General features: G+C 39.3%; 1 protein-coding gene and 1 pseudogene across 3 annotated transcripts in view; one reads left to right on the top strand and one right to left on the bottom strand.

Annotated features, from left to right (window-relative positions):
• The window catches only part of Stxbp6 (syntaxin binding protein 6), a 247,991-nt gene that overhangs the window by 119,584 nt on the left and 103,789 nt on the right, over positions 1-24,618 (bottom strand). The gene's annotated exons all lie outside the window — the stretch shown is intronic.
• Positions 12,814-13,375, top strand: LOC110557806 (60S ribosome subunit biogenesis protein NIP7 homolog; annotated as a pseudogene).

Here is a 24,618-nt window from a genome sequence, read left to right as displayed (position 1 = left end):
TCAATGAGAAGTTAACTGCCTCCCAGTGCTGGAAGACTCTCTTTCCCATATAAAACATTGAGGGTACTTCACAATACACCAAAATGTAATGTGTTTCAGGCCTAAATATAAGAGATAAAGCTTTAAGAATCTTAAAAAGAAAAAGATGTAGACATGAACTTTTTTGAGTCTTGATTAGTAATTACTTCCTTAGATATGAAACTAAAATCACAAGAGACAAAGAAGGATGAACAGAATTTCATCAAACTTTGAAACATCGAAGGCAATCTACAGAATGTGATAAAATATTTTTAAATTTATTTTATTTTATGTTAATGTACGAGTGCTATAATATCATGCATGCATGTGCACCATGTGTGTCCTGGTACAGGCAAAGACCAGAAGAGTATGTTAGATCCCCTGAAACTGGAGTTACTGATGGAAACCAACCACCATCTGGGTGCTAGAAACCTGTACCTGGGTTCTCCACAAGAGCAAAAAAACTTAATTGCAATATTCTTAATTGCAGTGGAGCCATCGCTACTTCACCCCCCAAACTTTTCATTAACTCCATACCTGACAAGGTGAAGCTGTATCCAAAACACATAAAGACCACTCTAGCAATAAAAAGATAAGCCAAAATTTTAATGGATGTACAAATTGAATTTATAGTATTTCCTTTAGGCTCATATGCTCGAATACTTGGTTGCTAGCTGGTGGGATTGTTCTGGGAGGTGATGGGATCATTACATGGAGTCTTGATGTAGGAAGTAAGTCAATGAAGCTTGGCCTGGAGTGTGATAGTCTGGACCCATTCCTGGTCTGCTCTCTGCTTCCTAATGGTCAATGCACTGTGATGGCTCCTGCCACCAGGCCTTCATTTACGTGACGAAATGTTCTTAAACTGTAAGCAAGATAAACCTTTCCTTCCAGAAATTGCTTTTTTTAAAGCATATTGTTATAGCAATTAGAAAACTGACTAATAAGACAGATATAAGATTTGAATATATACATAAATAAAAAGATACTCAAATTGCTAATGAATACAACAAGAATGTTTAACTTGCTTAGTCATTAGGGAAATGCAAATTAAAGCCAAAGTAAGAAAATTCTTAAAAAGCCACCAGGATGTATAAGACCAAAAGGAAAAATACAAGTGATGTACCCTGGCAGTTTACCATACACACAGAAATTTAATTTTAAGTAAATAAACAAGGAAAATAAAGATAGGCAGTGATACAAATACTTTTATAAAACTGTAAACTTTTATTCTTAAAGGCCACAAAGTGGTGGGAGAATCCCTGTATTAGTTTTCCATTGCTGTACCAACCATTAATCTAAGGGCTTAAAATAAGGTAGGTTGGTGTGGCAATTCTGCTGACTTCACACCATTCTTCTGCTAGTTTCTATAATCTACCCACATTTCCTAGCCCTCTTCATCAACCATAAATTTTAGCAGTGATTCATGCTTTTAGTTTTCTTTCATAGATACCCCTACCTTTGACCACAGACTTGAAAGTTTCTACACACTGAAAGATTTCTGTGATTACATGAGGTCTGCCAGATGACTTGAGATTAATTCCCTAATCTCCAACACTGGTACCTGGAAGAAATATGCAAAGACTTGTTTTCCCTATAAATTACCATATTCATAGGTCTGAGATAAGGATATAAACACTTTGGAGAAACATTTCTCTGCTTATACCAAACTAAAATATCCATGGATTGATAAATAAACAAAGTTTTGTTTATTCATGCAATCAATGTAATGTTATTCTTCAATAAGCATGAATGAAGTACTGATTTTTAACATAGCACTGATAACCTTCTAGAACATTATGCTAAATAAGAGAAGCCAATTAAAAAGCTTTATGATTTGCAATGCTCCAATCACTTGCAATGCTCTATAGGTCAATAGGTCAATCCAAAGATAAAAAGTATATTAGCAGCTGCCAGGAGCTTTCAATCATCTGTTACTGTGCATGTAATTTTTATGTAAATATGGGGTATGATAAAAAGATAATGAGAAATCTGTAAAAGTATGTGAATACATCAACACTGGACTGTAGTCTAGGTAAGCACCATGACCAAAAATTGTATGTCAATCAGTCCAAACAAAGTGAATTAGTGGATGAGGACACATAGATGCTTCACAGTGGTTCTATTTAAATATGGTTGGTATTTTTATTAAATACAATGAAAACATAAACTCTTTGTGAATGGATCTTGAATTATGGCTTATTCTTTATAAAGACACATGAAAACATTTACATTTAAAAGAAGCAAATAAGTTTGGGTATGTTGTGCCTTCACTTTCATATGAAAATGAAAGCAGTGCTAAGAGGAAAGCTCATAGCACTAAGCACCTTCATAAAGAAATTCAAAACATCTCATACAAGCAATTTAATGGATCACCTGAAAGCCCTACATGTTGGGGTTGCGGGGGCGGGAAGAAGCAGACACACCGAAGAGGAGTAGACAGCCAGAATAATTCAAACTCAGGGCTGGAGAAAGAAATGAGGGAAACAACACCCTTCACAATAGCCCCTAATAACAAAAAGTACCTTGGGTTGACTCTAACCAAGCAAGTGACAGACCTGTTTGAGAAAAACTTCAAGTCTCTGAAGAAAGAAATCAAAGAAGACATCAGAAGATGGAAAGATCTCCCGTGCTCATAGATTGGTAGGATTAACATTGTGAAAATGGCCATCCTGTGAAAAGCAATCTACAGATTCAATGCAATTCCCATCAAATTACCAACACAATTTTTTACAGACCTTGAAAGAAAAATTCTCAACTTCATATGGAGAAACAAAAAACCCAGAATTACCAAAACAATCCTGTACAACAACAGATCATCTGGAGGTATCTCCATCCCTGATCTCAAGCTGTACTACAGAGCAATAGTAATAAAAACCGCATAGTATTAGCATAGAAACAGAAAGGAGGATCAATGGAACTGAATAGAAGACCCAGAAATAAACCCACACATCTATGAATACTTGATTTTTTACAAAGAAACCAAAACCATTCAATGGAAAAAAGACATATCTTCAAAAAATGGTGCTGGTCCAACTGATGTCTACATGCAGGAAATGAAAATAGATCCATATTTAAAACCCTGCACAAAACTAAAGTCTAAGTGGATCAAAGACCTCAACATAAAACCAGACACATCAAATCGGTTAGAAGAAAAAGTAGGGAAGACCCTAGAACTCATTGGCACAGGAGACTACTTCCTGAACAGAACACCAACAGCACAGGCTCTAAGAGCAACAATAAACAAATGGGATCTCATGAAACTGAAAAGCTTCTGTAAAGTAAAAAATACTGTCATCAAAACAAAATGACAGCCTACAGACTGGGAAATGATCTTCACCAACCCTACATTTGAAAAGGGCTAATATCCAGTATATATAAATAGCTCAAGAAGTTAAAAAGCAAAAAATCAAGTAATCTAATTAAAAAATGGGGCAAGGAGTTAAACAGAACTCTTTCTAGAGGATTGTAGAAGGGCAGAAAAACACTTAAAGAAATGCACAGCATCCTTAGCCATCAGAGAGATGCAAAGCAAAGCGACCCTAAGATTTCACCTTATAACCATCAGAATGGCTAAGATCAAAAACTCAAGTGCCAACATGTGCTGGAGAGGTTGTGGAGAAAGGGGAATCCTCCTCCATTGCTGGTGGGAATGTAAACTTGTACAATCACTTTGGAAATCAGTCTGGCGCTTTCTCAGACAATTAGGAATAGCGCCTCCTCAGGATCCAGCTATACCACTCCTAGGCATATATCTAAAAGATGCTCATGTACGCAACACGGACATTTGCTCAACCATGTTTGCAGCAGCTTTATTCGTAATAGCCAGAACCTGGAAACAACCCAGATGTCCCTCATTTGAGGAATGGATACAGAAATTGTGGTACTTTTACACAATGGAATACTACTCAGCAATTAAAAACGAGGAAATCATGAAATTTACAGGCAAATACTGGGACCTAGAAATGATCATCCTGAGTGAGGTATCCCAGAAGAAGAAAGACACACATAGTATGTACTCACTTATATAGACCTATAAGATAAGATAAATATACTGAAATCTATATACCTAAAGAAGATAAACAAGAAAGAGGACTGGGGGTAAGATGACCAATCCTCACTTAGAAAGACAAATGGGATGGACATTGGATGTAGGAGAAAACAAGTAAAGGACAGGAGCCTAGCACAGAGGGCCTCTGAATGACTCTACCTAGCAGTGTATCAAAGCAGATATTAAGACTCATAACCAAACCTTCGGCAGAGTGCAAGGAATCATATGAAAGAAGGGGAAGTTAGTAAGACCTGGAGAGTATAGGAGCGCCACAAGGACCAAATATATCAGGGCACAGAGGTCTTTCATGAGACTGTTTCTCCAACCAAAGACCATGTATGGATATAACCTGGAACCCCTGCTTGGATATAGCCCATGGTAGCTCAGTGTCCAAATAGGTTCTCTAGTAAGGGGAACAGGGACTATTTCTGACATGATCTCAATGACCAACTCTTCGACACCCCCACCCCGGCCCCGAGAGGAGCAGCCTTGCTAGGCCACAGAAGAGGACATTGCAACTAGTCCTGAAGAGACTTGATAAGCAAGGGTCACATGAAAGGGGAGGAGGTCCTCCCCTGGACTTGGAAAAGGGCAGGGAGAAGATGAGGGAGGGAGGATGGGATTGGGAGGAAATGAGGGAAGGGGCTATGGCTGGGATACAAAGTAAATAAACTGTGATAAATATAAAAAATAAATTAATTAAAAAAACTCAGGGCTGAAATCAATAAACTAGAAACTAAGAAAACAATTCAAAGAATCAACAAAATCAAGAGCTGCTTCCATGAGAAAATCAAGATAGACAAATTCTTATTCAAACTAAATAAAAGGCAGAGGAAAACTATCCAAATAACAAAATCAGAAATGAAAAGGGGGAGAGAACAACAGACACTGAAGAAACCCAAACAACCATAAGGTCTTACTTTAAAAGCCTATAAACCACAAAATTTGAAATCTAAATGAAATGGACAATTTTCTTGATCAATTTCATTTTGCAAAGCTGAATCAAGATCAGGTAAATAAATTAAATAATCCTATATCCTTAAGGAAATAGAAGTAGTCATTGAACCAATCCCATCCAAAAAAAAAAAAACGCCCAGGGCCACATGGTTTCAGCACAGAATTCTACCAGACCTTCAAAGAAGAGCTAATAACAAATGCTTCAAACTATTCTGCAAAATAAAAACAGGAGGAACATTACACAACTCATTCTAATGAAGCTACAATTACCTTGATACCTAAACCTCAAAGACCCAACAAAGAAAAATAATTTCAGAACAATTTCCATTATGACAATTGGTGAAAAAATACTCAATAAAATACTTGCAAACCAAATGCAAGAACATATAAAGGATATCATCCACCATGACCAAGTAGGCTTCATCCCAGGCATGCAGGGGTGGTTCAATATATGGAAATCCATCAATGTAATCCACCATATAAACAAGCTGAAGGAGAAAACCCACATGATCACCTCCTTAGATGCCAAAAAAGCATTTGACAAAATCTCACACACATTCATGTTTAAAGTCATGAGAGATCAGGGATACAAGGCCCATACCTAACCATAGTAAAGGCAATATACAGTAAGCCTATAGCCAACATCTAACTAAACAGAGAGAAAATTAAAGCATGGAGAAATTGGAGACAAGGCAAGACTGCCCACTCTCTCCGTATCTCTTCAACATAGTACTTCAAGTTCTAGCTAGAGCAATAGACAACTAAAGGGGATACAAATTGGAAAGGATGAGGTCAACGTATCACTATTTGCAGATGATAAGATAGTATACATAAGTGACCCCAAAAATTCTACCATGGAACTTCTATAGCTGATAAACACCTTCAGAAAAGTGGCTGGAAACAAAATTAAGTCAAAGGAAAAAAATAATCAGTAGGCCTCCTGTATACAAAAGACAAAATGGTAGAGAAAAATTTGAGAAAAGAACATACTTTACAATAGCCACAAAAAACATAAACTATCATGGTATAACTCTAACCAAGCAAGTTTAAAACTTGCATGAAAAAATTTCAAGTCTCTGAAGAAAGAAATTGAAGTAAATATCAGAAGATGGAAAGATCTCCCATGCTCATAGCTCGGTAGGATTAACATAGTAAAAATGGCCATCATACCAAAAGCAATCTACAGATTCAATGCAATTCCCATCAAAATACCAACAGAATTCTTTATAGACCTTGAAATAAGAATTCTCTTTGATCACCTCTTCCTAGGATGTGCAGCCTTTCGAGGCCACAATGAAAGATGATACAGCCAGCACTGATGATACCTGATATGCTAGGGTCAGAAAGAAGGGGAAGAAGACATCCCCTATCATTGGACTAGAAGAGAGAGCATAGGAAGAGAAAAGGGAGGGTGGGTGTGACTGGGAAGAGACAAGGAGGGCTACAGCCCAGATACAAAGTGAATAAATTGTGATAACTAATTAATTAATTAATTTTAAAAAATTAAAAAAAAACCCAATTCTCAATTTCATATGGAAAAACAAAAAAAAAAAAAAACAAAAAACTCTGAATAGCCAAAACAATCCTGTACAATAAAAGATCTTCTAGAGGTATCTCCATCTCTGATCTCAAGGTGTACTATACAGAAACAGTAATAAAAACTACATGGTGTTGGCACAGAAACCGACTGGTGGATCAATGGAATTAAAATGAAGAGCCAGAAATGAACCCACATACCTACTGATCCCTGAATTTTGACAAAGGAACCAAAATCCTACAATGAAAGAAAGCTAGCATCTTCAACAAATGGTGCTGGTCTAACTGGATGTCCAGAGGTAGAAAAATGCAAATAGACCCATATCTATCACCTGGACAAAACTAAAGTCCAGGTGGATCAAAGACCTCAACCTTAAACCAGATACACTAAATCTGTGGAAAGAAAAAATGGGTAGGGGCCAAGATGGCAGCGGTGGGAGAGCACTGTGTCTGAGAATCAAGACAGCCCTCTCCATGCAGAGACCAGGAGACTGAACTCTGGGCACTAAAACTACAATGATCATGTTTCCCAGGTGAGGGAAGGCTCCCACTGCGTGGGAATCGATCGGGTCCACTCTCGGGCCGCCCAGCCAGAACCTGGAAGAGATCCTGGGTAACAAGGACATTGGATCTCCAGGCTAGAGCCGCATGCCTGCGTGTCCCAATCACTTTCCCAGGCTGATCGGTGGGCACAAGGGTGCCAGAGACTGGGAGTCCCAGTCGCAAGAAAACCCCACAGGGAAGCCCAGGCTACTATACCCAGCAAAACTCTCAATCCTCATAGAAGGAGAAAAAAAGATATTCAATGACAAAAACAAATTTCAACAATACCTACACACAAATCCAGCATTACAGAAGATACTACAAGGGAAAATACAAACCAAGAAAACTAGCTACATTCAAGAAAACACAGGAAATAAATAACCTCATTACAGGAAACAAAAAGCAACTAAGCACACAACCGAATGACCACAGCCAACATCAAATTCAAAGGATCTAACAGCCACTGGTCATTAATCTCTCTCAACATCAATGGACTTAATTCTCCAATAAAAAGACACAGACTAACAGAATGGATGTGTAAACAAAACCCAGCAATCTGTTGTATACAAGAAACACACCTAAGTCACAAAGATAGACATTACCTGAGGGTAAAGAGATGGAAGATGGCTTTCCAAGCAAATGGATGCAAGAAGCAAGCAGGAGTAGCTATTCTAATATCTGATAAAATAGATTTTCAACCAAAATTAATGAAAAGAGATGGGCAAGGACACTTCATACTCATCAAGGAAAAATTCCACCAAGAAGACATCACAATCCTGAACATCTATGCCCCAAATACAAGGACACCCACATTTGTGAAAGAAACATTGATAAAATTTAAACCACACATAGATCCCCACACACTAATAGTGGGAGACTTCAACACCCCACACTCGACAAAGGACAGGTCAACTAAACAGAAATTAAACAAAGAAACAATATCTCTAACAGAGATCATGAATCAAATGGACCTAACAGACATTTACAGAACCTTACACCCAAACACAAAAGAATTTACCTTCTTTTCAGCACATCATGGAACCTTCTCCAAAACAGACCATATAGTTGGTCACAAAGCAAACCTCAACAGATACAAGAAAATTGAAATAATCCCTTGTATCCTGTCTGATCACCATGGAATAAAGCTGGACCTCAACAACAACAGAAATAACAAAAAGCCTACATACACATGGAAACTGAAAAATTTGCTACTAAATGACAGCTGGGTCAGGGAAGAAATAAAGAAAGAAATTAAAGTCTTCGTAGAACTCAATGAAAATGAAGACACAACATACCTAATACTGTGGGACATAATGAAAGCAGTGCTAAGAGGAAAGTTCATAGCACTAAGTGCCTTCAAGAAGAAATTCAAGACAGCTCATTCAAGCAACTTAATGGCTCACTTAAAAACCCTAGAAAAAGAAGAAGCAGACACACCAAAAAGGAGTAGATGGCTAGAAATAATCAAACTCAGGGCTAAAATCAATCACTTAGAATCAAATAAAACAATTCAAAGAATCAATGAAACCAAGAGCTGGTTCTTTGAGAAGATCAACAAGATAGACAAACCCTTAGCCAAGCTAACTAAAAGGCAGAGAGACACCATCCAAATCAACAAAAATCAGAAATGAAAAGGGAAACAGAACTACACACACTGAGGAAATCCAAACAATAATTAGAACTTACTTCAAAAGTCTATACACATCAAAATTTGAAAATCTAAATGAAATGGACAATTTTATTGATTGATTCCACTTACCAAAGCGAAATCAGTACCAGGTAAATCAATTAAATAGTCCTATATCCCCCAAGGAAATAGAAGCAGTCATCGAAAGTCTCCCATCCAAAAAGAGCCCAGGATCTGATGGTTTTTGGTGCAGAATTCTACCAGACCTTCAAAAAAGAGCTAACTCCAGTTCTCTTCAAACTATTCCACAAAATAGAAACAGAAGGAACATTACCAAAGTCATTCTATGAAGCCACAGTCACCTTGGTACCTAAACCTCACAAAGACCCAACAAAAAAAGACAACTTCAGGCCAGTCTCCCTTATGAACATTGAATCAAAAGTATTCAACAAAATACTCGCAAACCAACTACAAGAATACATCAAAGATATCATCCACCATGACCAAGTAGGCTTCATCCTAGGTATGCAGGAGTGATTCAGTATAAGGAAATCCATCAGTGTGATCCACCATATTAACAAACTGAAAGAAAAAAACCACATGATAATCTCCCTAGATGCTGAAAAAGCATTTGACAAAATCCAACATCCACTCATGTTTAAAGTTTTGAAGGGATCAGGGATACAAAGCACATATCTAAACATAGTAAAGGCGATATACAGCAAGCCTATAGCCAACATCAAACTGAACGGAGAGAAACTTAAAGCAATCCCACTGAAATCAGGGACAAGACAAGGCTGCCCACTCTTTCCATATCTCTTCAACATAGTTCTGGAAGTCCTGGCTAGAGCAATAGGATAGTTGAAGGAGATCAAGGGGATACAAATTGGAAAGGAAGAAGTCAAATTATCACTATTTGCAGATGATATGATAGTATACGTGAGTGACCCCAAAAACTCTACCAGGGAACTCCTACAGCTGATAAACACCTTCAGCAAAGTGGCCGGATACAAAATTCACTCAAAAAATCAATAGCACTCCTGTATACAAAAGACAAAAGGGCTGAGAAAGAAATTAGGGAAACAACAACCTTCACAATAGCCAGAAATGACATAAGGTACCTCAAAGTAACCCTAACCAAGGAAGTCAAAGACTTGTATGAAAAAAATTTCAAATCTCTGAAGAAAGAACTAGAAGAAGATATCAGAAGATGGAAAGATCTCCCAAGCTAATGGATTGGTAGAATTAACATAGTGAAAATGGCCATCCTGTGAAAAGCAATCTGCAGATTCAATGCAATTCTCATCAAAATACCAACTCAATTCTTTACAGACCTGGAAAGAAAAAATCTCAACTTCATATGGAATAACAAGAAATCCAGAATTGCTAAAAGAATCCTCTACAATAAAAGATCTTCTGGAGGTATCTCCATCCCTGATCTTAAGTTGTACTATAGAGCAACAGTTATAAAAACTGCATGGTACTGGCATAGAAACAGAATGGTGGATCAATGGAACCGAACAGAGGACCCAGAAATAAACCCACACACTGATGGACACCTGATCTTTGACAAAGATGCCAATAGTATACAATGGAAAAAAGATAGCATCTTCAATAAATGGTCCTGATCCAACTGGATGTGTATATGTAGAAAAATGAAAATAGATCCAAACTTATCACCCTGCACAAAACTGAAGTCCAAGTGGATCAAAGACCTCAACATAAAACCAGACACATCAAATCGGCTACAAAAAAAAAGTGGGGAATACCCTAGAACTCATTGGTACAGGAGAAAACTTCCTGAACAGAACACCAACAGCACAGGCTCTAAGAGCAACAATCAATAAATGGGACCTCATGAAACTGAAAAGCTTCTGCAAAGCAAAGGACACCGTCATCAAAACAAAGCGACTGCTATAGATTGGGAAAGAATCTTCACCAACCCTTTATCTGACAGAGAACTCATCCAGTATATATAAAGAACTAAAGAAGCTGAAAAGCAGCAAACCAAGTAATCCACTTAAAAAATGGTGAACAGAGCTAAACAGAGAATTCTCTGTAGAGGAATATCGAATGGCAGAGAAGCACTTAAAGAAATGCTCAATGTCATTAGCCATTAGGGAAATGCAAATCAAAACAACCCTGAGATTTCACCTTACACCCATCAGAATGGCCAAGATGAAAAACTCAAGTGACAACACATGCTGAAGAAGTTGTGTAGAAAGGGGAACCCTTCTCCACTGCTGGTGGGAATGTAAACTTGTACAACCACTCTGGAAATCAATCTGGCACTTTCTCAGACAACTGGGAATAGCGCTTCCCCAAGATCCAGCCATACCACTCCTAGGCATATATCCAAAAGAGGCTCAAGTACACAAAAAGGACATTTGCTCAACCATGTTTGTAGCAGCTTTATTTGTAATAGCCAGAAGCTGCAAACAGCCCAGATGCCCCTCAACTGAAGAATGGATGCAGAAATTGTGGTACATCTATACAATGGAGTATTACTCAGCAATGAAAAATAAGGAAATCATGAAATTTGCAGGTAAATGGTGGTACCTGGAAAGGATCATCCTGAGTGAGTTGTCCCAGAAGCAAAAAGACACACATGGTATATACTCACTCATATAAACATACAACATAGGATAAACCCACTAAAATCGGTAATCTAAACAAACTAAACAAAAGAGAGGACCCTAACTAAAACGCTCAATCCCCATCCTGAAAGGCAAAGAGGATGGACATCAGAAGAAGAAGAAAACAGGAAACAACCTAGGAACCTGAAACAGAGGGCCTCTGAAAGCCTCTGCCCAGCAGACTATCAAAGCAGATGCTGAGCCTGATGGCCAACTGTTGGGCAGAGTAAATGGAATTTTATGTAAGAAGTGGGAAATAGCAAGAGCTGGAAAGGACAGGGTCTCCACAAGGAGAGCAACAGAACAAGAAAATTTGATCACAGGGAACTTTGCAGAAACTCATACTCCAACCAAGGACTATTCATGGAGATAACTTAGAACCCGTGCACAGATGTAGCCCATGGCAGTTCAGTGTCCAAGTGCATTACATAGTAGTGGGAAAAGGGACTGCCTCTGACATAATCTGACTGGCCTGCTCTTTGATCACCTCCCCCTGAAGAGGGAGCAGCCTTACCAGGCCACAGAAGAGGACAAAGCAGCCACTTTTGATGAGAACTGATAGACTAAGATCAAAAAGGAGAGGAGAACCTCCCTTATCAGTGGACTTGGGGAGGGGCATGCATGCAGAAAGGGGAGGGAGGGTGGGATCAGCAGGGGAGGAGGGAGGAGCTTATGGGGGGGATACAAAATGAATAAAGTGTAATTAATAAAAAATTATAAAAAAAGAATGGATAAATAAAATGTGGTACACTTACACAATGGAATATTACTAGGCTGCTAAAAATACAAACAAAAAAATGTCATCATGCAATTTGCAGGCAAATGGATGGAACTAGAAAAATAATCAGCCTGAATGACATGACCCAGACCCAGAAAGACAAACATGGAATGTACTCACTTATAAGTGGATATTAACCAATAAGTAAATGATAACCAAGCTACACTCCACAGACCCCTCTGGGGTCTAAGTAACAAGGAGGGCTCAAGGGGAAAACACGTGATCTCCCTGGGAAGGGGAAATAGATTTTGTTGGTGGATGGGGGTGCAGGTGGGGATGGTCATGCCCTTGAATATGAGGGTGATCCTAGTAATGGGGGTTATGAAGCTTAAACCCAGGCTTCCAGGGAGGGACTGGGACACCAACCTAGCCACAAAACCTTAGACCTACAGTTTGTCCTGCCTGCAAGATGTACAGGGTTGGGGTGGTGCAGAACTTCTGGGAGTGGCTAACTATGACTGATCCAAAGTGAGATCTACCAGTGAGAGAGAGCCCATCCCTGACACTGCGTGGAGGGTCAGGAACCAGAGGCTAGCTAGCCAGGGACTTCTGCCTTGTACATAATTTTTGAGGGTTGCTGAAATGGAAAATTTTCTTGGTGAAAAGTTAATTTCATAAGTGCATATTTGCAAGACACAAAGATCCTGGGAGCCACGCTAGAGGGAAAATGAGGCCACTGACCGAAGAGACTCAGGTAATGTCTGAGAAGATTGTAAAATACATCAGGAGAATCTCCAGCTCCTGGAGGACAGATCAGATGATACCTACTGTTTCTGGCTGCACAGTGACCAAGAGTACTGTGTGAGTGAGAAGATCCTGAAGCTGGCAGTCAACATCTCTGGGGATAAGCTGGTGTCACTGGGCACATGTTTTGGAACATTTAAAAAGACCCATAAGTTCCGGTTGCACATTCTAGTTCCCCATTACCTTGTCAGGTATAAAATGTGGATAAGGCCTGGAGCACAGTAATCCTTCTTGTATGGAAAGCATGTGAGGAAATCTGGTTGGGTCGAATCACTGAAAACATTTATTCCACGGCAGACATTCCTCTGCACTTTGGGGTGGCAGCAAAGTCTACCCAAGACAACAGAAAAGTGGGCCCCATGACAATAGTGATATTTCAACAAGTAGGCATCAGGGAATACATCCAGCACAGAGACATTGACTTGGGATGGTCATCCCAAGAACATTTTGCTGTGTGCGGGCACTTAGCTTTTTTCCTGTGTTAAGTTTGGATAACCCTAAGATAATGCAGCTTGGATTCTTACTCAACAGAAATGGCTCAAAAACAGGGTTTCAAGCCCTCTAGAAGCAAAAGCAGGTAGATTACAAGTGTAAGGCCCACTCAGACTACTTGCCAAGTTCAAGGAAATCCTGGACTACATAGTGAAACCTTGTCTCAAAAACCTAAAACAAATCAAAACCTGTCAAATGTTTGTGTGAATAAATAGAGTTTCTATGCTGTATTGTCTTTGTTTGAATCAGAAGACTTGTTCTGAGGAACGGGTTCTGAGTTACTGCACTAAGGATAGTAATTATATTGTTATGTGTGATAACACTGTTTTCTAGGCTCCTAATAACACAGTAGACTTTCTATTGTTTATTAATACCATTAAAGACAGAAACAGCCATAAAAGGATAGTAGGCCATGCCTGTGGTTTTACAGATGAGATTGAATAGAAATGATATATGCAACTCAGCTATTTTTCCTTGTGGTAAGTGGTGTATGGTATGGAAGAATCTGTATTTAAGCCTCAGCTCTGCCACTTGTGAGCTGTGTGTGGTATTGGAGAAGTTACTACACATAGAAAGCTTCATTTTCTTCCTTTGTTAGAAGAAAAAGAAAAAAAAGTATGAAACTGCCGAGTACTCTTGTAGTCTTTAATTCCTGGGCTGGGGAGGCAGGGTCAGACGGAGCTTTGTGGGTGTGAGAGCAGCCTGGTCTATGAAAGCAGATCCTGGTCAGCCTAAAAAACAAATCCAAACCCACAACACTAAATACACGCCTCTAATCACCAATGTAACAGTAGTAGTCAGAATGTAAAATACCAATTGTAAAGTATCCAGCATAGGATCTGGCAAACAGGTGGGGAATCAATAATAAAATGTGATAACAAGAGTGCATATCTCCTAGCAGAGGCGGCGATTAGAGAGGTTATGCACACATGTCTAATCTACTTTCATAGGCACTGTATTAGTTTGGTTTCTATTGCTGTGATAAGATACAATGGCCAAAAGCAACTTAGGAAGAAAAAAATATTATTTTACTGTACAACATATGGCTTGTAGCCGGCATTGGCTGCTTTATCGGATCTTCTTTCTTTCAACCTTCTCCACCCCTTTTCTTCTCCTCTTTCAAGCCCCTAACTCTATCTAGATAGGAGACAAAAAAGGAGAGAGGCATGTTTGATCTTTGCTTTTCTTCTTCTTGTGGTTTCTTCTTTGTGCAGGACTACTTAACAAACCACAAACATCAGCAACCACCAACCAACCAACAACTTAACCTGCCTCTCAGGGCCCTAGCATTTATTTAACCCCTAAAATGTCTGCAGAATTCCAAATATCACACAATTGCAGAAACTATCTGCAGCTGGCAAAATCATGACCCTGCTAGAACATAAGGCAAATCATGAGTCAGCTGCTGCGAAGCAGTCCCATATCCCCACATCTGTGATTAAAACAAAAACAAATTTGTCTAATGTTTCTGTGTTTTTTAAAGGAACCAAAATTCCAGAATTGTCACTACATTAGATCATTATGAAAGGAGGTCAGGGCAGAAACTCAGGAAGGAACCTGCAGCAGGAACTGAAGGAGGGAGTATGGAGGAGCACTGCTTACTGAATTGTGCCTCATAGTCTTCCCAGCCAGCTTTCCAAGAGTGCCCAGAACTACATGCCAGCGAGAGACACTGGCCACATGGCTCTGGGCCCACCCACATCAATCATTACTCATGACTGACGTGCTTGCCTACAGGCAAGATTATGGAGGAATATATTCAACTTACAGCCGTCTTCCCAGATAACTCTAACTTGTGTTGACTTGGCAAATTCTGCACAGGACAGACACTTAGAGTAGTGGCTGTACGCTTGTTTTCTCACAAAACATCAGTTGCTAAGCGCAAGTTTTACTACCAATGTGCTTGTAATTGGGAAAGAGTCACACAGCTGACAGGCTAAGGGATTACAACTCCAGAAGCTTCATTCACACTTTGCCAGAGTGTGAAGTAAAGAAGAAAGAAGAGGGAAACCTACAAAGGAAAGTGTGGCTTTTCAGGCTTTTTCATATCCAGTCATTATTACTCTCAAGGATAGAATTTTTTTTTTCTGTGCACTGATGGACCATTAAACATCTACATGTCAAAATTTACCACTAGCTAAATTTCCACCACTTCTCACTTCCTTTTGCTTAAGCTCTCCAAGACTCCATGGAGCTCTCTTCCTCTTTCTTTGTTTTAAAACTGATTCTGACCTCACCAGTGAGCTTGCTGAGTCATGAGGAAAGCTGGGTCAGAAGAGTGCAGGACTTGCACTGGTAGAAGGTACTCATCTACCATGCCATGCTGCTTTCTAAAAGATGTATCAGTGCGAGCATTTGCTATGACATGGCCATCCACACTTCAGTTTTTAGCGGCTCTCTTCTGACAATTTAAAAATATTTGCTCATGAAATCCTTCATTTATTTGAAAAATATTACTTAATATTTTCATTTTCATTTCAAAAAGTTTAAGGCATTCCTTTGGAGGTAACGCTGTTTTGTTTTGTTGCTGCTGATGGTTTAAACAGTTCTTTCTCTAGCTTGATGAGAACAAAGCCCAAGGCTCCTAAGTAAACACAGACTTCTGGCTGTTCTTCTTATTAAAATACTCTGCAGTTGATTTGAATTGGAAAATTTCCATTACCCAGTAGGCTCTGTGTCCCTGGGGAGTTGGTGGATCACAGAGGACCTTGGGAAGTTTGGTCTCTGTCATGTTGACCTCATCTTATCTCACATGCCACTCCAGTCTCACACATTTATGTCCCTAAGCCACCTCACAGTCTCTTGCCTTTCATAGCAGCTGTCTTGAAGTCCATCTTTCCCACAACACAAGCAACTCCAGTTAACAAGTGGAGACTATCTTTTCCTGAAGAAGGTAGTCTTTCAGGTATTAGCTTTTAGGAATTAGTAAAGTAGTTTCAGTTGCTGGGGTTGTTGTGCATGCTGTAACCACAGGACATGGTGTAAACATAAAATCTCAAAGTCTAGTGCATGGCATGTACTTCTGACAGTGTCAAAGACACAGATTATCAGAGGCAAGGACTAGCCATTTGATAACTGAGATGTGGCAGCCAGAAAACTTGGTTTCCAATAGCTTCAACTTGAAAAAAAAATAATTCTTTGAGAAGTTCACACTTGCATTAACGAATTTTAATCTTATTCACCTCTATATTTCTGTTTCTCACTCCTCCCAGATTTACCCCCAATTCCCTCACAACTCTTATTTTTCTGCATTTTTATAACCCACAAGCCAATTCATGCTGCCCTTATACTCATGTGTATGGAAGCATCTCTTTCAGTGTAGTTGGCTTACCAGGACCTACATCTGTAAATAAAATGGACTTTCCTTCTACCAGAAGCCATCAGAGTGATTCCACCAAAGGCAGGGCTCATCAGACTCCTGCCTTTCATGTTGAACTGTTCACTAGCTTGATCTCATGAAGGCAACCAGAGTTGGCTGAGTTCATGTGTGCAGTGGTTTTGCTTCAGTTCTCCATATTTTGGGCTCTCACCGTCTTTTCATACCCCTCTCTGAAACAGACTCTGCGCATTGGGGAAGGAAACATAAACAGACCTCTCACCAGTCCATTTGTGACTGAGTACTCCACAGCTACTTTTTCTCTGCACTGTGACCAGCTGTGAGTTTCTAAGTTAAGTACGATCACTACACAAAGATAATTCTCTAAAGATGAGGACTTGATGATGTACTAAGCCATGGGAACAGAAATATGGATTTAGTAATCTTCAACTTTAGTAATTACCACTTCCTAAGAATGCCTCATGATTTTCTTATACCTCATTTTTCTCAGGTGTAAAATCAAAAATATATTTTCACATAGAGAAATGGGTTGAGAATTCAAGGAAATCCTTGTGATGTTTTTAATTGTTGCAATGCCATACATAAGATCTCCATGAAGATAGAAATAACTGTTTTCCATGGAACCAAGGAAACCTGGGGTGACTATCTTTAAAATGCACAGCCAAAGGCATATCTTCTTGTTGCCAAGGCCAGGCTAGCATTGTTGTAAACATAATCTCATTTCCTCTTGCTAAATCGTGGCAGCTGCACTTCTGCTTATTTCAACACTATGCTAAGAACATATCGCTATAATTTCCCAATTCATATAAGCACTTGGAAATACTGCACTTTCCAAGAGAATCTCTGACGCTTGATAAATGAGTCCTTCCATTTGTTGACCTTGACATGCCCTGTATTTTATATCTGCTTGGGAGATAACTTCATGATCATCCCACTTTATGCACTGTCGACATATTAGGGTGTCATTGCTTATAAGGTATCATTGTTATCCCCAATATATGCTTAAGACACTATGATAGAGAAGTGGTTCTAGGTTATTAAAAGATTTAAGTGAAAGAATGCTTTGAACTCCCACTGCTTTAGATTCAAAGTTCTAATCTTTAATGGTATAGTTACATCATTAAAGAAGTATTCTTGATTTTTGCCTATATTTAAAATTTTATGGCAACATATATCTGACGCACAAAATGATATAGAAAAAAAATAGCAACTACCCAAGTATCTATTACCCAACAAAAGAAAAGCCTAAAGAAAGAATCATTAGTGCTTTCATACATAAAATTTGTGACCTTGTCCCTATCCTCAGCAAAGCTGGCCAAATATCTGTATGAGATGTTAATGGTCCCCATAGATAATTAATCTTATATGGGTAATCATAATCATATATTCATAGATATGTAACCATATTCATAATTCAAAACATTTTATGTTGATAAACTTTCTATAGATGCCAACATAGGAAAGATATCTTCCTAAATTTTAAGTACCACCATATTTTCATCTGTTTTCTATCTCTAAGTAACTAAGTTCATGATTTCAATATTGCAAGTCAGTTTTTTCAGAGGTTAGTAGTAGTAGCTGAGCCCAATGAGAACATCTTGTACCTTCAGATGTTGTTGGCTCTCCCACACATATGCCAGACAGCAGAGTAAAAGGTGCTGGTAGTGAGTATCACATCATTTTTTTATCACTCCTTCTGAAATCAAACAATAGCATTCTATTTAGAGTGCAGGCAATTGCAAAGGTCATACCAGTTCACTGCCCATTCATAGAAGGGACTGTAGGACATTGTAGAAGCTAGGTGGCTACTTTCTTCTTATTAAAGTTTCCTTTGTTCCACCCTTTAGTGATGCTTTCCTGACCCTCTCAAAGCTGATAGAAATGCCTTCTCCTTTAATGCAATTTTCTTAATTACTGGGCCTCTGCTTTGCTTATGGGTCACTGGTCTTTCCTCCTTTTTGAGCCTCCTGTTAGCAGCTTTTACCCACTTTCTGCTGCTTTGCGCTTGCTGTTCTATAGAAATCCTTATATTCTCTTCTTTCATAAGTGAGTTTTAAATTTCTCCCCCTGCTGCCTACAGCATTTCTTGTGAACAGAGGACTTTCATGTTACTCCAGTCAAATGAAGAATCTTTTCCTTATGTTTGTCCTTTCTGCACTTGTTTATAACATTGTTCTTTAACTTGATAAAATAAGCTAACTCCCACATATTTTCTGACCTAAGCTTTAAGGCTCTACATTTTTTCCTTCAGAGAGTTAATATATAGAAGGGACTGTCAGACCTGGTAGAAGCTAGGTGGCCGCTTTCTTCTTATTATGAATAGCTGAATGTTCTGGTACCAGTGACTGAATAGTCACCCCATCTCTGCCCACTTGCAGTGTCACACTTGTAAGTGTATGTATACTACCCTCTATCTGCTCTGCCCTTTGCTCTATTAGTAGTTTGCATTTTTGTGGAAATAGCCTGGAAAACCTCTTCCCATTGGAGGAGAGGCAAAGATTAGGCTGTACTGAAGACAAAAGAAGCTGAGAGGTTGGCAGGCTCACACATAACAAAGTGACTCTTTTCTACCCAGTAATGGAGTCACTACTCCTATAAACTTAAAAAAAAAATCACTGAAAATATCTGAGTACTTATCAAAATAGAATCTTTGAAATCTAGGGGAGTAGTAGTAAGGAGGAAAAAAAAAACAAAAATAAACACAAGGATGGCAGTGGCCATGACCTACTTTTAGTTCTTGCACATGAAGAATGATGCTGGGCATGAAGGCGCACACATGTATGTAAAGGCAGTATTTGGGAGGCTGAGTAGGAGGACCAACAATTCAAAGGCACCCTGGGCTACACGATAAATTCAAAGTCAATTTCACTATAGGCCAAAACCCTATCTCAAAACAGAAACAAAACAAAACTCTTCTGTCTCTGTTTGGTGCGTCTACACTCTCACAAGCCATTGTGCCTGACTAATTCTGCAAAGAATTCAATGAGACAAGCATATAGTAGTTATCCATTATGGTCTATGTTTATTGTTTTGCTGGTTCTAGGGGATAATATCCAGATGACTAACCCAGAGTCTGGAGTTCTGGAGGACTTACAAGTGAGAAATAAATGAGGTCCTGGCTGAGTCTAAAATCTCAGAATATGACAACAGGCCGCTTAACCCAATGCACACTTTCCAGGGTAGATTAAGTCTCTGAGGGAATTTGGGGGGCGGGGGGAATCACAAGAACACAACACTTGTCAAACTCTTTTGTCTTCTATTTTCTTTTCTGGAAAACTTGGAACTAAGAAACAAAAACATAAGTAAGATCCTACTGTTTTAAGGATAACACATTCAATTCTGTAAACAACAAAGTCACATCCCTATGTACAGATATTGTGGTGGTTCAAATAAGAATAGTTCCCATAGGAAACCATATTGCTAGTCGCCAGGGAATGGAACTCTTTGCTAGGATTAGAAGAATAAAGAGGTATGGCCTTGATGGAGGAAGAGTGCCAATGGAGTCAGGTTTTGAAGTTTCAGGCCCAATTTATTCTCTCCTTGACTATGGATCAGGATGTACCTTGCAGCTACTGTTCCAGCACTTCCCTACATGCCATGATGCTCATTGCTCTGATAAAAATGTACTAAAACTCTGAACCTGTAAGCACCAATTAAAGTCTTTCTGTTGTAAGAGATTCCCTGGTCCTGGTGTCTCTTTACAGCATTAGGACAATGACCAAGGCCAATATGGAAATAAGTAAGGGGCAAGAGTTCAACATGAATTCTTGCTAGAATTCATGCTAGAACTGCACTAAATGCTGAAGTCTTCTGAATATATTTTTATTTACCTATTACAAAACAATGGTTCAGTATCCTAGGTGGTCCTACTGTGTACTACAAAAAAAAAAAAAACAACATGAGCAGAACCTCTGCTCAGCTTTCAGTTTTACACAAAGCACATAGCAAATGGCTCAACTCAGAAGGCCCTGGCTGCTGAGGGCCAGAACTTTTCCTCCCATTATTAGTGAAACTGAAAAACCAGATTCCATGCAAACCATAAACCAGTAGAGGTACAAAACACCTGAAGTCACACGGGCCAGAAAACATGCCTGTGAAATGGTGCTGCAAACTGCAGTCTGAGAAGGAAGGGAAACCTTCATCTTGTTTCTTCCAGCAGTTACCCTTCCTGAAGACGATCAAGGAGAGGCCGTGGCATTTTTTCAGCCAAATACCCTTTAGCTCCATAGGTTATCTGAACTAGTTCTGAGAAAACAGCAATTCAGCTGTTTAAGATTAACAAGAGCATTGGACAATCACTGTTTGATAGTGGACAATCAGACAGTAGTAATCAAGTAATTCGATGTCTTTGGAAACCCCTAAACAAACTCACATAACAGGCCTTAACAATATTTTAAAATCTGAAAATTCCCTACTTCTCTATTCTTCCCTACACTCAAATGGAAAGGAAGAAGAATTCAACTAGAACACAACTTCTAACTTACTTGGAATTTATCTTCCAGCTTTAATAAAAATAGAAACATTATATGTTTCTTCCGCCAAAAGTCCCTGAAAATATCTCACCAAGGAAGAAATCTGGAGAGGGGCCAGTGTTTCTGATTGCTGGAACATAAAAGCGGAGATTGGACAGGATCAGTAAAATAGAAACATGCAGTACAGACAGTGACATGTCATTGCTCTGCTCACTGCCTACTTTTACTTAACTTTTGGCAATGGATTTTATGTTTGTTTGACTTTTCACTTTTCTTCTTTACATGAAAAAATAAGCACATGTTTCATGTTTTACAAATCTAGAAAGTTCTCCTGGAACACTGTAAAAAAAAAAGTCTTTCCAAAAGGACAATATTAAGAGGGTGTGTCAATGACAAGAAATAAGGGACTGTCAAGGGAGCTGCAACCATGCGTTCTAAAACAGCTTCTCTGGAATCTTGAGGATCACAGTACAGGTATGTTATCACATGGACATGACACGGAGTTAGTATTAGAGGCTTTCCTTCAGGGCAAATAATACATGATACATGATAAGCAAATAAAAAAAATAAGCTTTTACATATTTTATTCCTTGTATTATGGAGAAAAAACATATAGGATGACAGCTGCAATCTATTATTATTTCATAATTGCTAAGAAAATCTGTAACTAAAGCTGGAGAGCAACTTTATAAGAAGCAAACAGTAAGTTATGGCTTTAAAATATTCTCAGTGTAGAAGCTAACCATTTATCAGCAATGGCAAGAAAGCTCCGAGCATGTCCACGTGTATGTGGCAGCCCACTGGGCCTTCTTGACTTGGTTGATCATCTGTAAAAGGATAGTCGCATTAATAACACGTGTTTGTGTGTGTGCGTGCCCATGTGTGTGCATGTGTGTGAGTGTGTGCATAATCTTGTGGGGATACAGTAGGCTAACATACATGTGATAATAAAAATTAATGTCCAGAAAAGAATAAGTGACTATTTTAAAAGTTCTATCGCCTGTTACTATTAATTTTTTTCAATTGTTGGCCAACATTAGCTTCCTGATTTGAAAACTCTATTAGAGTGAAATGCCAGCATTTTAGTAGACAAAACCAAGCAAAATCTTTATGTAAATTATTATTACTAAAAATTTGAGGTGTAAAGACTGCAGATTGGGTAAAATTCTAGTGTTATTCTCATGCTGTGTGATATGCAGATATTCTTTTTTTTTTTTTCAATGCAGTTTATTCAGAAACCTTGAACAATCCTCAGACCCTGGGGAAAGCCAGCCCACAGCTTAAATAGCCTCTGGGTAGCCAACCCAGGCATGCCACGTGGGCAATGCAGATAGATCCACATACATGGAAGCAAGCCAGATCCTCAGCCTTAGCCAAATGTGGAATTGTTCATGACAGAGAGCACTCACCATCGGGAAGGTGGAAGGCAGAAACCAGCTCCATCTTTAAGGCATAGCATTCCGCAGCTCTCTACAGTTCCCCCTTTTTGTTTTAGATGCATCAGGCAAGAGTAGAGGTCTGATCTCTGATATTAGAAATAAATTGGGACTTTGTACCGATGTTTGTTTAGGTGTCATCCACCCAAAGAGCATCAGACCCGTCTGATACCTTTTTCTCAGAGGCGGGACCTGGGGCATCAACCCGCATGCAATCAGACATGCTCTTCTCTGGGTCCAAAGCGGCTGACCCTGAGTGCAGTGCTTAGCATCGCATCCTGAGCATAACATTTTAGCTTTTTATGGTATCCAACCATGCTTGGGGAGAATGTCCTGCTTCAATGGCTGTAAAGGCCTGAATGATCAAGGCTGCATCACACTGTTGTGAGACTCTAATCTTGCATATATACCACAGGCAAACCCGGGGCATTAGCCATGAGTCATACTGGGCAGACTGCTCAGACCCTGAACAATCATTTAGCCAATGTAGCTCATGCCTTAGTTGTACATAAAGGAATTAATGCTCAACTAAAAGGAAGCTTGATGGTGTTCAATCAGAGGATTGACCTCGTGCAGGAGCAAATTGATACCCTATGGCAAATCGCTCAACTTGGCTGTCAATGAAAATATGCTGGACTTTGAGTCACTAACATATAACATGAGAATTTTTCCTGTGCTGCAAATCTGTCTAAACAATTGTCGAGCTATATTATAGGTAATTGGACTGGAGAATTCTATACTACGATGGAGCAGCTGAGAGTGGCCATTGTCACAGTAAATTCTACCAGAGTGGACGCAGGACTAGCCACAGGATTATCATCATGGATTGCTGCAGCCATGAATCATCTGAAGGAATGGGCGGGCATGGGAGCGTTAGCAGGCCTTCTGGTGTTGGTCTCCTTGGTTTGCAGATATTCTTATCTAGAAAGCATTCTTCAAGAGAATGCTTAGGGAACACAGGCTATTGCCATTGCTTAGCTGCCTGTCAGGACTAGACGGTAAAGCCCTAATGTTGAAGAACCACGTGCCTTAGTTACAGGACACAGATAAATCAAGCTGGAGCTGAGCTGGAGGCTTCCTCTCTACTAGTTAGTATTCATAGTACTGGGAGGTGCTATGCAGGCAGCTGGGGTAGGGAGGACCAACAGTCTAGCTAGCTGTGAACCTACACATTACAGTACCACCTTCCAGGAAAGATATGATCTCTGATAAGCAATAGTGACATGGCTGTGCTGGGGGTAAGCAAGTTCTTTATAACTGGGATTTGAGGCCCCTTCCACAGGATAAAACACATGCTTGTATTGTAAAGTCAATCAAATGTCCACAGCCAGTGAGATCATGAGCCCTAAATCCATTACTGTTGTGTTGCTAAAAGGACATATAGTCAAACTGACTTCTAAATGTTTAGTTTATGCATGTAGACTGTGCTGCTTTCAGCCATGTCACAGAATCTTCTTTATGCAGCAGATAAACATTAATGCAGAAACTTATAATCAGACAAATGCTGAGAGTAAGTATTCATTCTTAGTTTTACACAGGACATCTATATCATTCCTCCTAAGGATCATAGAGCATCACAGAAAAGGTGGACTAAAGCCTTTAAGAGATAAAGGTTGGGGAAACAGTGTTTGTGGACATGACACATTGGAGTCACTAATATATATATATATCAGATGTGGTTATCTGCACATGATTCAGCTCTTCAATCTTCCATCACAGCTCAGGGAGAAGCTTTTGAGGCTCCACACTTCCCTGGGGAGCTATTGATAGTTAATGGGTGCTGAGGGATCATTTTCATCAATGGTATAAATACTGGTAAATTGCCTATGCTGTAGTAAATGACATGCTAAACATTCTCATACAAACAACTCCAACTAACCTTGGTGGGTCACTGAAAAAAAAAGCACGAAAATAGAAAGCAGGAGGAGAGACCAGATGAAATGAAGAAGGGGCTCAGCAAGAGTGGAGGAGGGAATAAAAGAGGGGTCAAT

The sequence above is a fragment of the Meriones unguiculatus genome, chromosome 15 (genome assembly GCF_030254825.1).
Source record: "Meriones unguiculatus strain TT.TT164.6M chromosome 15, Bangor_MerUng_6.1, whole genome shotgun sequence".
Classification (NCBI taxonomy): Eukaryota; Metazoa; Chordata; class Mammalia; order Rodentia; family Muridae; genus Meriones; species Meriones unguiculatus.
This window is presented reverse-complemented; position numbering and strand designations above follow the sequence as displayed.